This window comes from Ornithodoros turicata, chromosome 2 (assembly GCF_037126465.1).
Source record: "Ornithodoros turicata isolate Travis chromosome 2, ASM3712646v1, whole genome shotgun sequence".
Taxonomy (NCBI): domain Eukaryota; kingdom Metazoa; phylum Arthropoda; class Arachnida; order Ixodida; family Argasidae; genus Ornithodoros; species Ornithodoros turicata.
Genome location: NC_088202.1, coordinates 89,930,137 through 89,946,856, shown reverse-complemented (window position 1 = coordinate 89,946,856; position 16,720 = coordinate 89,930,137). Strand labels below are relative to the sequence as shown.

Below are 16,720 nucleotides of genomic sequence, written 5' to 3'. Positions count from 1 at the left end.
GGTCTTAAGAAGGATATCAACGTTACCTGTCAAGGTACAGCATTTCATGTTGCTTTCAGTAAGTACAACACTCCTCATAGCAGTTACCATTCGTGTTGGGAAAGCATGCTGAAGTTAGCTCAGGCAGTGCATCCAGAACTGTGAATCGGGTTCATAGAGAGCACCTGGTGAGAGGGACGGCAACAGTGTCCAGTAAAGACTCTCCAGGAATTTTGTGCAGGTTTGGGGGTCACACCTTTTAATAGTGTTGATGGAAAGCAGGGTGTGTGAAACACTGACTTCTGGTAGATGAATTCTTGTTATTTATAACCAGGTACCCATGTTCTAGTAATCTAGAAAAAGCCTTGGCTCTCTTGGAGGAAATTGCTAATGAATCTGAGTGTCTTTTGTGGAAACAGGTTGTAACTGCCTTTTTATCCACCCTTCTTAGCTGCCCTAGCAAAAGCAAATATGTAATGCTGTACACCATATCTGATGCTAGCACACTAATTGCTTGGAGTGTTCTCAGGCTTCTGAAATGGAGCTACCTCGTATAATACGCTGTGCCATGTCGGCAAGAACATAAATCAGACTGCCTTTACTTTTTAAATTGGCCCTTCAGTGCTTCATGTGACTGCAAGAATGGCACCCCCAAAACAATAGGCAACAAGAATGATTTCTGCAATGTATTGAGCTTTGTAAAACAACAACTTTATTTGAAAATATATTCCAAAAGCCGGGTGACAACCTCATAATGTAGCGTCCTTTACTGCAAACACCGCTCAACACAACGAATAAAAACAGAGCGTACACGTTTTGTCGCCTATCCGGGCGGCATCATCAGTACAACAGAGGCCAAAGATGAGCACATCAGCCTATCTAAGAGGAAATCTTACACATCCGATAGGGGGCCACGGTATGTATTACAGGCTGAAGCATCACGCCTGATAAAGCAGGATTCTAAGAACTTTCTAGGGCCCCATCGCTAGTCATGAGCAAAGGCTACTGCACCATCAAAATATATGTCCCTTAGGACAGCAGTGGTAGACTGATTCGGTCCTGTTTAGTTAAGCTAAGCATTAGTAGCCCTGGCAACTGGCTCTTTTAGTCTTGTCCCAAGTCTTTTGTCTATCTCGCCAATGTAGGTTGCATCACATTCTATGCACTCAACTTGATATGCACAGTCAAAATGCATGATGGGCACAGTGCCCTCCAAATAGCATATGAAATACATTGGATGAAAGGAATGCGGACCACCGATTTGACTCCTTTGATGTTGTTTTTGATTGTTCTCTGTTGGAGGGATGATGCCACTTGGATAGGCAATGAAACGTTTACTCTCTTTATTCTTGATTGTTGTGTTAAGCCAGTGTTCTGAGTAAAGCATTTTACATTATGAACTTTGTTTGAATGATGATTAGTGGCGAGCTTCATACCCTGGGCCACTACTCCAACAATTGCTTGTGGTAGTGTGGCGAAATGGAATAACGAGCCTTGTAGACAATTTACTTGGCAATATATTTATTTATCTCTCATAGGTTGAAGAACCCAGTGTGGTGTTACATAACGGAGGGGCACGGAATTATACAAGACCGATCACCAAAAGGCCTTGCTTTTGACTAGATTAAAATGTGAAGCGATTGTAATATAACAAATGCTGCATGGTGGCGATATGATAGGTTCTCCTCACGAGTTGTCGCCACAGTTACGGTTAGTTGAGAAACTGCATATCCAGGTAGATGGATCAAATTTTAATTAGGCTACTTTGGCCAACACGCGAGCGTAGAGCACAGTGTCAAAAGCCCTTACAAAATAAAAAGAATACTACATCTACGTGGACCAAGAAATCAAGACAGTTTGAAATGCTGTGAACGAATTCCACTACGTTAGTTTTGCCTGAATACCCTTTTCTAAAGTCATGCTGGAATTTAAAAAAAGAAATTGACAGAATGAACTTGGTTGACAACGTGGTAGTACATGATGTGCGCCATTAGTTTACAGGGAACCCTAAAAAGTGGAGCTGGTTAATAGATAGAAGGAGCATAGTTGTCACCTCTTCTGAAGACAGGAACAAGCTTGAGACCTATGTCCTCGACTCGCACACATACTAAGAACCTTTGACACAGATTAACGTATCTTCATTCCAGCTCTTTCACTTTCAGATGTTCATCTCTGTTGAGTGGTCTGTCATTCTTGCAATACAGATTAGAATTGAAATGCAGGTGCATAAGGGATGCTCTGAAAGAAAAGTGTTTGGTTTTAGTCCTCTTAATGTTTCTGAAAACGAAAACAAACTTCACGGTGACTACTCTTCTGAAATGAGCAATTCCAGGATGACAGCAAAAAAATATATCTTGTCATATCATTATATCCACCTGGCACTTCAATTGAATAATGGCAGTTAAAGATGACGATGATTCAATTTAATGACGCATAAGCAACTCGGGCTATAGTGCGCCAAAACCATGATAAAACTGTGACTTGTTAAATATCAGACGATTATACTAAAATAATATACTTTGTTGGTTGGTAAATTGAGATATAGACAAAAACATGATATGATAAAAATAAGCAATTGAAGAAAAGGCAATTGTTGGCTTTGTGTGACTGATGTCGAGTTTGCCACACTACGTGTTGAATAATAATGTACGCTGATACGCTGTAGCATATAAAGTACAATCATACACAAGCTCATTATGTGGTGGATATGTGAAACCAATATACACATACTTACATTTCAAACTTTCTTGAAAAAGGCAGTCCAAGTCTGTCGGATTTGCCAGACTCTATACAAAGCCAGTAAGCACAGTGTGGAATGACTGATTCATCTTTCGAAGGCAGAGGTGCAGCTACCACGACGCTTCGTCATCTCAATGCTTCGGAGCGGCATAGCCTTGTAAGAAGCCATCAGAAGGATCTCATAACGATAACTTGGTCGAAAAAGTGGAGGGTTCTGTGGGATATGTAAGAAAGCATACGCGTTACACAACAGCTACGAGAATGATCGACTGCACCTGCATGGTTTTCAGTACGTAGACTTGGAACTGAAAAATAAATGTGCTAACCTTGTTGATACTACTTTTCCGTCAGGACCACACGAGAGCACATTTGGTTTTTTTAGTTGAAGGTATCATCAGGTCCCCATGCTCCTGAGATGCAGCAGACAGAAGTTCGCTGAGGCGAGTGACTGCCGTTGCGGTTCGTCGCTTCGCAGCAGATCAAGAACAGTACACCGCAACGATAGGTGAAACGTTCAGAATATGGTGACCAACTCCAACACCAACCCAATGACCCGAACAAAGAGGATGAACCGGGAGTCACACAAGTTCGCAGTTCGCAAGCTCGGCATACGGCATCCATTACAGCTGACCGGATACGGAAGCATATATCAAACGCCGTGTACAGATTGAAAAGAAAATCGTAGAAACTGTTGCAGGTGATAAATGCAGGGTATATTTTTCTTTTTGAGGCTCTGTAACAAAAACATATTAACGTAGAAATGCCATTTCATGAAGGAAATTGACAGATATTGCGTGACAACGTGACGCGTTTGAGCCAATTGTGGGTGTTGCGAGTGGCCCCCGTGTTGACGTCATCTTGATGGTGGGCCGGGGTGGATATTCTATATAAACGTATGTTTTCTCGGTTTGACGCTAGGCGTGCTGCACTCGGATGAAGTCGAATGTTTAAAATTCGAGTTTAGAGAAACCGTGGGGTTTTAATGCGTGAATTTTCGCATGGAGAGTCCTTGTTGGGTGCTTTATCGACTACAAGTACGACAGAGCTCCCACAGTTTCTGGTCAGAGTCCCTTTAAGGCGTCTCGCTCGGTGGTGTCGTGCTAACTGGGAGGCGGTGGGTTCGAATCCTACCACCGGTTGTGCTGTCTGAGGTTTTCCCTGGGTTTTCCGAAGACTTTCGAGACGAATACCGGCACAGTTCCCCCTGAAGTCTGCCCAAGACGCATATTAACCCCCTATCCCCCCACTCCTTCCTGCTGTCCTTTCTCCATCTGTTCTCATCTGTACGTCGCTCATAGCAACCTCTCATCTCCACATAGCCACATCTCGCTCATAGCCACCTCGCCGTCGCTCATAGCTTCGCGGCGCTAACACGAAAGACAAAAAAAAAGAGTTAAATTAAACACGACTATAGTGACACCAGTTTCCATATTTAACATCGCTCAGGTGACACTGAACATGGCTCGAAGCCTTGTTTCATTCGTCATGCTGTCCATCAGGAGTCACTATGTAAAATGTTTGTAAAATGTTTTTGTTATATTTGTACATTATATTTACACCTTATATTTGCAAATGTAAAGGGTCTTTGTTTCGGACGACGTAAGGTAGTTGTCCGACGAGCACATTGATTTCTTGCACACGTCATCATCGGGTCGGAGCGTGTAAGTAACGCCCACTTGCCGACAGTCCCGTTTTGCCTAATGAGATTGCACGGCAGTCCCATTTCGCCTAACGGCTGTTACCCCTCCCGCCTCTTTAATCCGATAATCCGGGTTAGGCAAAATGGGAATAGGCGAAATGGGATGTAACCGTCCGGCTGCCTTGCTCATCACCACAAAAACGGCCAAATCTGAACTCGCAGATAATGGTTGCACGCCTCAAATACGCTTTTCTTAGTAAGGCATATATGCCCTATTAGTAGTATATAGCGACTCTCTCTGTTGTTGTCTACGTCATGGTCATGTGAACTAGCATCAAGAGTTGGTATGAACGAGACCATAAATGGAACTATTGGGAGAGATGGAAGTCACTTGTCTTCACGCTCACGTTGCTCGTTGCAAAGTCATGCATGACGGTCATTATCTCTAGCCATTAAGTTCCCATGAGTAATGAGAGCAGATACAGGATAACTACAAACGATTGAAGTAGCGAAAACAACTTAACAGCGTAACACGGGGAAGAGAACAGAGCTGTAGCTGAACAAGGTGCTGTACCAGCTGCAGGTGTGCATAAGATGCCCCTGTATATACATTCTAAGATCCACAAATGGTGGTGGTCATGTGGTGTTTCATTATCGCGAGCAATGCGGACTAGAGTACGCCTGTGGTTACTGGACGATTTGCCTGTCTATGTGGTGGCATGCCGCTAGGTTAAGATTGTGCGTCCTTGACTGACTTGATGGGGGAACTATACCGTCAATTCTTCTCTTATAGAGAGTTTTAGTTCATCGTACGCAATGGCGATAGCGTACGATGTGCTAAAACTCTCTAGTTACTCGTGCCACCATATCCGCGATGATCTACCCAGAACAGCCGTTCCCCAAGCAGCACAATGTACTGAAAGTCGAATGCAATAGGGGGGGACGGGTAGGTGGAAGGCCTTGAACAGATCGTGAAACTAAAGAACATTGATAAGACACGTACCGTCCACCCCTATTGCACTCGACTTTCAGTACGTTGTGCTGCTTGGGTCGTTTACCACCCTATGACCTCCCTGTCAACGCACGGGTTTTGTCTCCCCATATTGTGAGGTTCGACCTCGTAGCTGGTATCACGCTCACGGTGATACGTGACCCTGATACGTGACAGGGTTGCTACCTCCGTTCTCGCAAATGAGTATGAGAACATTATATCTCAACAAGCAAGATATTGAAGACGGGTATACGGTAATCGCCATACCAGTCGTTGGCGCACGATGCAGTCAGCTATCAGCTATCAAGGAACTGCGAATGCCTCGTTGCCAACACAACAAATCGAGCGCAGAGTAATGGGCAAAACGACGTCCGGCTTTTGACGAGCTTATATGAGTTATAGGCTCGTCAGAAGCCGGATGGCGTTTTGCACAGTTCATTCCTATAGCACTGGCGTCGGAACGTGGGGGCAAGGGACCTGTCGTTAGTGTGAGCAAATCGATCCACATCTACGCCACTTCTTTGAAGGGTTGACAAAACGCTCGCTCTTGAAGCACCTCTCGTCAGGATGCTGCGTTCGTTCAACGGGTGCGACTTCATGTGTCGCTCTTGGTGCTGGCGCGTTATCGCTTGTGCCAGGTTAATTCTTCAAGCTGCCGTCAAATGACCCGGGAAAATCTGAAACGCATCCTTGTTCTTTGCCCGCACTATACATTCCTTTAGGGACCATGCTTACAGTATCGGGAACGTGTCTGATTGCGGGATCGATCCCAGCCGAGGATGGTAGCCAATGGGGGGGGGAGGTAAACATTACTTCCAGCACCGTGTGTAGGAGATTTCCAGCGCATGTCAAAAGAACCGTAGGTGGTCCAGATTATCCACAGTCCTACCCTGCGGCACGGGCAGCATATCGCCACCCAAACAGGCTGACACACCTTACTCCCATTATTACGGTGTCTCTGAATCAGCTAGACTCTACAGCGCTTTCACCGTGACACAATTGCTTGTTCATGGTAAAATCCAGTTCACCATGCCCTAGAAGTAAATAATGCTCACCTATTTGGGCATTGTAGGACCTCGTTCCTCACTGTGAATGTCATCGTTACATTCCCATCAAATTAAAGCGAGCAATTTGGTATATATAGAGTGTCGCCAGTCGTAATGAAGCACCCCACCCATCATCCCAATAAAGCGTCGTCGATCTAAAGAGGGACGCTTTAACTGCGTCATGTACCTTATGATGTGACATATGAGAGCGACAGTTGGCGCCCAATTTGCGCAGCTTTACGTCACCTGCAAAAGAAACCGGCCACGTTCTGAGCGATGCAAAGAGGCGAGCTTCATTGATTGAATAGCCAGAGGCGACGGGGGTGTGCGTGTACGGGCGGTCGGATATTGACCGCTGGCATATGCGTACGCGTGCAATGTCTCGACGGTGTGTCGATCGACCGTCTGAATTGGAACAGGCGCTATAAACGATCGTCTATCGCGATGTCTAGCAAGTGACGGCTGGTCGCTTCCCATACAGAAGTTGTGTCTGATTCCAATCCTGGAATGCTCATTCAGCCTGTGTCGCTTATGTATGGCGCGATATATAGATGTGCGGGAATATCCCCACGTTGAAGTATCTCAAATCTATAAGTTAAGCAATTACTCGCGTTTTCGTAAGCTGTGCCGTTACGCACTTTTCTTTATGTGATGTTTTGTTGAGCAAAAAATATCGTTCTCTGAGTGTTCTATGGGTGGGCGCTCCGTTTCTCTCGATCGCTTTCAAATCTAGCGGATACTCGTGGATCGGACAAAACTGTTTGCCCCCAGTACTGTCGGTGTCTTTCGTTCGGACTGAATTCAGACAATGCAGCCGCAGCACGATGATGCAGAGGAAGAACATATCACACTCAATATTTGCGAATGTTTGCGGATGCAAAGTTGTCGACCCAATATTGTAACAGTGTGCGGACTGTATTTCGTACTCCGCTGATCCATAATCTGGCGAGGCATCTGTGTGCTTATATGTGCTGAAACTGCTGGTGAAGAGAATGCAAGCACTTGTGGCAAGCAGGCGACAGTTTATCACACTTCGCTCCCAGGATTTTACTCTTATTTCGGTTGACAAAGTCGACAGTTGAGAAGTCAACGGCACATCCACTGTAGTCCTTGCATCACTTACAGTTCTAGCGAATTCTTTCTCTTTTTTTTTTCTTAATTTGTAGTTTTCTTAATTTGTGACGTTTGCCCCCGCGAGGAAACAGCTTCATACTACTTTATAAGCTCCTTCTGCTACTTGTACAACATAAACTATACTTTCGCTGTGATTGCTAACGTTGTTCTAAGTACGAAGAATATACTACCCGAAAATAATTGGAATTAATGTTCGAAAGTAGAAGCGACACCCGCAGCACACCACCAGATTTGCTTAAAGGCATTTAGTAACACCTGAGCGCCGACGTCATGACGAATGGAGGGACATATACTTGTGTTTCTTCTTTCGTTGAGCGCAGCGTATTACGCGAACAAACTGCAGCGAAGCGTGTGCTTGGTCAAAAAGTGAAACGATTCCGTTGTCACTGCTCGACAGGATAGGCCCCCATCCCACATACCGAATACCTTCGTAGATGCTCACTCCACTGGAGTCACACCAGTTCCAAGCTCCAGCTGAGTGTTCCCCTTGGTGGGGCGCTTTTGCACCGTTATTGAAATTGATGCTCCACCACTCTGTTCCCTACTTGGAGTTCCATAGGACACGGAGCACATATACTGGTCAACTGTGAGCGCAGGTCGTCAGGAGCTTCGAAGTTCCTCGTACAAATAGAGCAATGGTGCTCCCAACATTAAGAACGTGCTCGAGGACTGGCCGGCAGCTGTCTGTCGGCAAGCTGTCTGATTTCATACATCGAGACTCTCGAGGAACATTCACATTTGTAGACATGCATTAGCAGCACTTTGTGTCTAGGGTAGCCGGTCCAACCAATAGATGATTGGATTTGGTAAAAAAACAGAAACAATGTGAACAGTGGCACTGAGAAACACGGTGGGCTACTCATTCCCGGAATTGGAAGAGGAAAGAAAATAAACAGAAGAGAAAAAAAGCAGGAATCACATTCATCGTCACCAACTTGGTGTCTGTAAAGGACGGCACCAGCCAGCAGTACCTGTAGACGTTTGATCGCAGGCAAGGGACCCGAGATCTTAGTCACGTCAAAACGTCTGCTGTCCAGTCGAGCGATGCTGCCTGTTGATGCTGTCAATGTTGATGACATCGTCGGCAAGACAGGTTCTGTGTCCTCAAGACCCGCACATTCGGCCAGTTACATAGTAGTCGTCCGTGGTCATATATTTCGGTGAAGACGGTGGAACAGCGTGGTGAACGGCCTTGGTAGAGAGAGCGGTAAGATAAGGGACAACTCCGGGTCGACACGGTGCTGGAGTGGGACAGAGCCTCGCCCAGCGAGCCACTGTTCCTTAGGTCGTGTTGCGAACCGCCAGATTTGGCAGCGAGGCCGATCCCCAACACCCTTGGCAGGAACGTAGGCAGACACAAGGAGCACAACCAAACAAAGCGTATTCTCGGGAAAGCACAAAAAGGGAGAGGGAGAGAGGGAGATACATGATGACGATGATATGGGGATGACTCCCGCTCACTGAGCAGAATGCTATTCCATTGCTACTGGGGAAAAATGAGAGGAATCTGTTTTAGCGGGTCAGCCGCTTAAGTAGCCGATGCTCCATGGGAAAGAGGACACCGCCGGACGCGGTTCTCGAAATCTTCCCCTCGTTGTCCCTCAAAAAATGGGCTGCTGCTTGGTCGGTAAAATGGCTGACGGATGGCAGGCCGACGAGTGAACCAAGGACAAGATAGCTGGGCAAATGAGTTCGCATAGCCGGACATAACAGTAGTTGGTGACACAGAGGGTTCAGCAGGCACTTTTTTTTTTTATTGCGTGTTAGCGCCGCGAAGCAACTGTGGCTATGAGCGACGTACAGATGTGGACAGACGGAGAGAGGATAGCAGGACGGAGTGGGGGACAGGGGGGTTAGTATGCGTCCTGGGCCGACTTCAGGGGGAACTGTGCCGACATTCGTCTGGAAAGTCTTCCGAAAACCCAGGGAAAACCTCAGACAGCACAGCCGGCGGTAGGATTCGAACCCACCACCTCCCAGTCTAGAGCACGACCTTGGTTACCACCAACGAGCGGACGCCTTAGCCCACTCGGCCATGCCGATGGTCAGCAGGCACTTAACGTCAAACGTAGTGAAGTATGTGTGCCGAGCAGAAGGTTTCTGACGTAGAATTTTTTCAACATCTTCCCCCCCCCCCCCCCCAATGAAAAAAAGGAAAAAAGTCAGGGGCACCGCCTAGCATCAACATTGATGAGATCGGAAGCCACGCTTGTCTAGTTAGAGGGTGGAGAGTCGAGATAGCGTGGGCGGTATATTGCAAGCACCAAAGCAAGAAGCCCAATATATAAAAAAAAGGAAAAAAAAACCGTGGCGTGGAAGTGGTAAATATTTCAGCATCGTCCTTTCCCTTCTCGGCAGATGCGTCTAAATTGGTCACTTCTATGTTCCGAGGATGTCTGCACAGATTGACTTAGAGCGTTATTCAGAAAACAACAGAGAATATCACATTGAAGATTACAGTTGCTTCAATATTAACGAGGCTTATTGTAGACTATTCGGTAAAGTAGTCGGTTATCCATGAGACTGAGTATTCGAGGCAAATTTTTTTTACGTATCGTATCGTGCATTAGAACATAGCAGAGAAGGACCGGGAGAATCGAGAATCTGGCAAGCAAACTTGAGGGTATAAGCCACACGGGATATCCGCTGTTGTGGGGCCAGGAAACTCAGAGAAGACATGGGTTTGAATCCGAACTGCGCGTCCTGGTGCTTTCCTCGTACTCTTTCAGTCGAACGTTAGCAAATTTCTCACGAAGCCGTCCAAGAATCATCGGTCCCTTCGAGTCACATGCCGCCATAGCGCCATGCAAAGCGCTCGGCAATACCAGCAACCAGCGTAACCACCTTACTACTACAGTGGACTGTGTCGTGTCGCATGGCATCTACGGCGAAATACACTAAAAATGGGGTCGCACCCAAGTGACCTGCCTCTCACAGCCCCCTAAAATGGAAACAAAAGGTGTCGTCTCTTGTACGCAATAGTAAAAAGATTCTTTCCTTACAGGCGTTATGCATGCCTTCGTCTCGTCGCCGTCTGTCATGCAGGATGCATTGGAGGGGCCACCTGCAGCAGCCGCTAATTATTTGCCGCATTCATCGCATTTGGGTCAGCGACTCCCTTGTCTGCTAATGAAAGGGGACAAGATGACGCTTAAAATGAATGACCTGACAGAGAGGTGCGAAATTGTGGTCGGAGGCCACCTTAGGGCGTAGGACGCGTTTCAATACGTACCTTCACGTGTGCCGCTTCATTATATGCAAGGTACCATGGGAGATACCGATTTCGCGATAATTACCACCACTGTACGTTCAGTGAGCGCGTGGATGCTAGTATAGTGAGCTGCTGATGAGTTACCTGCAGTCGTGATAATGGACTCACCGTCAGTGTGCATTTGACTCAAAATATTACGACGACAGAATTGATTCGCTTCTTGCAATTTAGTGAGACTGCAGTGAAGTAAGCGAGAAGTAACGAACCTCAAACCTACATATCACCTGTGCCATGGACTACTATACAGTGCCTATTACTTTGTGTCCCGTTATTCTGCTTGCAAACTCGTGTTAAATACTTTGCATTCCATTGAATAGAGTTGTACGTGTAAGTGTGGGAAATCGATAGGGGAGATTGGTAACTAGCAAAGAAACTAGGTATGCAGTTCATTGGTACACACAGCGTTTCACCTAACGCCAAAAAGCCATTGTCGGTAAAACCACGGTACTGATAATAAATGTATATACTTTGCATGCCAATGTCTATATAGTCGGGAGTATACCTTCTTCCTACTCTATTTTTTGCCGCCCTTACAGTGGTCGGTCGTTCATTTCCCACCAGGTGCTCAAACAACGTGCACTAACCAGCACGCGGGATCCCTTGTGTCCCTTGCGGAGGAGGACGAGTCTGAGCAACTTGCACCACGCAACCAAATTGCTGCACCTTGTGCCTCCTTCACGTGTACAGCAGCAGGATAGATGGGTCGTTGCATGCAAGGCCACAGATGCGCAGAGCGATTGCACAATGGACGTTAATTGAGCTGTGGCTATTAAAAGTGTTCTCGCCGATTTCGTTAGTGGGTTCGTATTGCCAACTGTATAGGATGGGTTAGTGGGTTAAACGCTTTTGCATCGCACGATTGTGGCATTGCCTCGGGTCTTGCTACTGGTTCATCTAAATTTTGGACGCCCTCATTACGTGGGTGAGCACCGGTTCAACAAATAAATGAAGAAATAGTGGAACGACGATCGGGAATATGGCGCCAACGTATCTTGAAAACAGTAATAGATACTGTTTTTAAGTTCTCCCCTTCGTGTAGGTAACAATGCCCCATCTACAGAGAAACAAAACAAAACAAAGTTTGCAATTCTTCAAAACTTCAATTGCACACTGTTCCGCACTCAAGCAATAACGCAATTTTTTAGGTTGTCGCTAAAGCTGCTGAGAATTTCTTGTGTACGCAGGAGGCATAGAAATTAAAATATTAAGACGTTGGCTTCTACAACCGACAAGCTTTCTACACCAAATCACTCAGCATGCAAGGAGAAACGAAAATGCGCTTCTAAAACGTGGAAGGAGAAGCCGCGAGGTTCATAAGAAATTCCGCTCCGGACGCTAATTGCCTTTTATATCGACCGCAAACTACTCGAACGGGTTCCTCGAATTGCCCTCGATCCAGCCAGTCTGGGGCAAATCCCTCTATGGCATGTACCTTGTCTGTGGGCGACACTTCGTGAACTGCAGTATAATGCAATTTAGCTGGAAATTTGCACACTGTATCATATCCCAGGCGTATCCCAGAGTCTATTCCACGGACAACCACCTGTTATGACACTCCAGACGCCGAAAACATTCTGTCGCATGCTTTCGCCAGCTGCTTTTGCGAGGTAGTGGTTGTGGCGGTGTGACTATTACGGAGTTGCACGGAGCCGTTTGTCAGACATGGCGGCGATCGCACATCCTGAGCCAGATTCATAGGGAGGTGTGCGACGTTTGCCTTGGAGCCGATACAAAGCGTACCCTACATAAGCCGTCCAAGGCGCGACATCTTGTATCATCCTGGACCTAAAGCGGCACGCGACATCTCCCAGGGCCTATAGCGCGCGTATCATCGCTGCCTTCTTCCTGAAGCCAAAATCCGGCCAAACCCACTAATGGTAAAATATTATACGAAACAGTCGTTAACCGTGCCACCCCCTGCGGGAAGGACGACATTCTTTCGCATTGGCACCTTTTCCACATCTCACCTGGCTCTTCTTCCTGCTGCCAATATAACTAATGAGCTTCTTCGAAGAGCCCCTGGAGAGTTACTTAAGATGCGCCACGTGATGAAGGTGATCCACGTTTTCTGTCGTGCTCATGGGCTACTGGCACGAGTATGATAATAACGCTGCTGTCTTTTTTTTTTGTTTTCTTCTTCTTCTTTTTTTCTTCTTCTTTCCTATTATTTTTGGGAGGCCACCTAGTTAGTGCATGGTTTGCGAGGAGGGCGTTGAAAAACGTTTCACTCTCTGCACGTGGTGATCTTGAGGTCACAATCGCGCGCAGCGAGTCTTTTGCACCATACTGGAACGTTGGCCGACGCCAACAACTAGTAGCGATTCGAGTAAGCGCTAATCTGTTCGAGGAGCGCACTGTTCTGTCGTCCGCTACTCTTCTATGGGCACACGGACGAGAAATAAACTTAAAGAAAATGATAGTGAACTAACTTCGAACAGTGTAACTGGGAACAATGTTGTTCAGCAGAAAACTTCTCACAGATTCGAATGGCGTGTGTGCGCGACGAAGGAAACGCTATCGTCCTGAAGTTGGTCCGGGGTCTTTTCAGAGTCCGTCTAGAATCTTAACCCACGTCCTATCGTTTGACATTTTCACTGTAGAATGTATATAGACGGTGATTTACTGCATATCTCTGCGACGACTTTCCGTTACGTCACGGCGGATCGCATTCGGTTTTTTTGTTTACTGGGGAGGGGGGGGGGATCTGACCACCTATAGAACGACCCGTGATAATCCTTTATGTTGTGCCATCTTACGACGTCCTTCAAGGTATACTAGCATCCTTCTTCACCGCGCTCTCTTCGCAAACCGATAAAGGATCGCCCTCATCCGATTTTTCTTTTAGCCTATATCACCCAAGTAATCGAGTGCACCCCGAAGCCCATCCCCGAAGAACCCAAACATTATAAGGCTCGAACACGCAATCCCTCCAAGCATTGGATGTAGGTTGCAATCTGCATCAATTCTAAACAACTTTCCTCCGCTCTGACCGACTGGCGATATGCTTTCGACGAAAAGAAACAAGCAAGCTGCTCTGTATAAATATTATAACAGTGATGGAGCTGCTCCGCCCGCGGGCCGTGACAGGCCACCATTGACTTCTCTCCATTGACCCGTTTGCGGCAGTAGGTCATCCCGTCCAGGCAGTGTCTCTCTAACGGCTGTCGAGTAGTGAGCTTGTGCAGGAGCGATATAGTCCCTCTGTGTATAGTGCGGCAGAGTGAACATGTTGGATGTACAGCCACCCGTTGTACCGACGGGAAGTTCGCCCGTCATCAGGAGTATACGGAGTTGCCCACAAGCCGCCAGAGTAATGTACGTATATTGCATTGATGATATCGGTGCGTCTGTTACGCAGATATCCGTCTGTACCTGTGGTGTCTGTAACAGTGCATTTGAGAGGCAAGTCAAGATAGAGGAAAGAAATGAAGTGAGAAGAAAAAAAATGTCTTAGAAAAGTTTTTCAGCGACAGCTGTTAGTGCCTCTATCGTTTCCCGAGATCGCGGCGTCGGCGTCGTCCGCAGAAGGAAAAGCGAACACAGTATTAGTAACGACGGGGACAATGTTAGCATGGCGCTTGAGTAAAAAAAAAACACCCTTAGTGATTCTGCTTCAGACGCCATGGAGATACCGGCTCCTGCTGACGGACACGGAGCTTTGCGGAGGGCACGACAACGCGAACGGAAACGCAGAAATCGCGAAGACCCAGCTAGTAGCGCCACTGAGGCCGCCAACAAGAGAGTGCGATGTCATGATCCCAACGTGCGTGCAGCCGAAGCAGAGGCAAGGCGGATTCAGCGGCAAGTCATGTCGCAACACGTACCGCAGCACTCAGACAGGATGAAGGGGGTTAAAACGACGTCGTCCTGTCTGAGTGCTGCAGTGTTGCGGCATGATCCATCACCAACTCCCCCTCTTCCTTCGGTTGCTCAGCGGCAAGACCATGCAGTTCGTGCCGCCGAAGCGGAGGCAAAGAGGCGTCAGAGGCAAGCGAAAGCCGAAGGAGCCACGAAGGGCTTCACTAGGCAAATCGGGAAAAATCCATTTCGGTATACAGTTGCTCAGTGCGCGATCGCTTGGGGTTCAAGAATGATCTCACAGCGCTGCCGTTGGCTTGCCATACACTGCTTCGACTAGAACTGGAAGGTTAAAATGACGGCCCAATGACGATGGTGCCGTCGCCGAAATTCAACGTTACCCAACCGTAACAGTCCTGTGATTTTTGATAGAGTTATTTTCTTCCGCTCCCCTGTGTGCCCAAAGAACGCAAGAGCCCAATGTCGGAATACGACGCCTACGTAATATGTAACGACGTCAGTTCGTTTGTTTGTATGGACGCAAGGTCGGGGTCGGTGTCAGCCGGTACACCACAGCGGCAGTGGAATGAGAACATGTGAGCCAATTTCTTTTTCACACTTATGTTCACTTTTTGTGCCACTATATCCACTAACAATGTCCATCCTGCCGGTTGCGCAAGTTCTCTACGATTCTAGCTCCGTCACAAGTAGTTCAGTGGCCTTGTCAGTGGGGTTGCACGACTATGAAACAACGGCAGTGTGGTCAGTGCAAATAGGACTACCGTAATGCCCGAATTGAGCTGTAATGTGTAATCGTGGTAGCCAACACATCCTCGAACCTTTCTCCGGCGTAACTCCTGGCCCTGTGTGTCCAGATTCTTGAAGGGGAGGTACTGAGAGCGATACACACCGACTCAAAGGAAAATTGAGACCCGCACAGCGAAATACGGAGACGGACAATAGGGCGGACGGGTCTCACAGCACCTTTTTTAATTATTATTATTATTTCGTGTTAACGCCGCGAAGCAACTGTGGCTATGAGCGGCGTACAGACGTGGACAGATGGAGAGAGGACACCAGGAAGGAGTGGGGGACAGGGGAATACAGCACCTTATTGGGTTAGGTAGCAGCACGTGCTAACGCCATTCAGCCGGGTGGGCAACCAACTGGGCCTCCAACATGTGGTGCGGTGTAATGTTCATTCTAATAAGGCGTGACAGGCAATGTCGAGAACTGGTAATTTCTTACCTCTATTATCTCACTGGCTTCCAAATACGTATGTTCTTCAATTTAGCACCCGCGATGAAATATCTGCTCAGATTTATTTCAGCAGGGAACGCGATTAGAAGGGACTGCAGTTGGGTTCTTCAGGTTGTTATTCGGTGGTCTGTTAGAAATCGCCTGTTGAATATAAGCCGCCTGTTAACTGTATGCTGTCACTGTGGACCTTTTGTATTTCTCGAGGGACGTCCACAAAACAAGTTGTTTTCACGTTCACCATGTACACGTAGGTCAATGTCAATGCTACGTATGTCATTCAAGCAAGATTTAAGCAGAGTGTCACGCAGTCATCACAGCCTGAACGTGACGACCAAAAGACACTGCAATGCCTGCCACCGAGAAATGAAAGATGGATGCAAACAAAGAGGAAGACTATCGATTTATTTTCTACCCAATCCCATTCCAATTAAAGGAACTTCGCTACTCTCTGAAGACCACGGAATGGTCGATGACGGTCACATTTTAACTGTGCTCAGGTCATCGCAACGTAACGGTAGTCCGCGCAAAAAAATCATGTGAACAGCTCATTGGGAGCAGCCATGCATTTCTGTTTATCGGTTTCCTTCGCTGACTACTCGACACAATTGCAACTGCACATAAAGCTTATGCCCATGCCCACCTATTATTACTTTCTGCTACAAAGGTCTCAACATTGACACTGGCCGACAGGCATTGTCCTCACTCGACGAAGAATGTGTACATGGCTGCGGTCCACTGCTCGCCGTCAATTATTCTCCTTTTTCAGGCGACGAAGTGCACTTCCGAAATGAAATCCAAGATCAGTGGGGCGTGTCACGCGTTTACATGAGTGCTTATTGAACCGTGGTACCTATAGACCCACT

At 47.1% G+C, this 16,720-nt stretch overlaps 1 protein-coding gene and 1 long non-coding RNA gene across 3 annotated transcripts in view; one reads left to right on the top strand and one right to left on the bottom strand.

The window, feature by feature from the left end:
* LOC135385739 (coronin-2B-like) overlaps window positions 1–16,720 on the top strand; it is a 126,797-nt gene that overhangs the window by 74,486 nt on the left and 35,591 nt on the right. The gene's annotated exons all lie outside the window — the stretch shown is intronic.
* Window positions 1,527–3,331, bottom strand: LOC135383832 (uncharacterized). Its single transcript, XR_010420092.1, has 3 exons — window positions 3,045–3,331; window positions 2,714–2,872; window positions 1,527–2,217 (listed from the first exon to the last, which is right to left on the bottom strand). It is a non-coding gene; the product is annotated as an uncharacterized LOC135383832 (long non-coding RNA).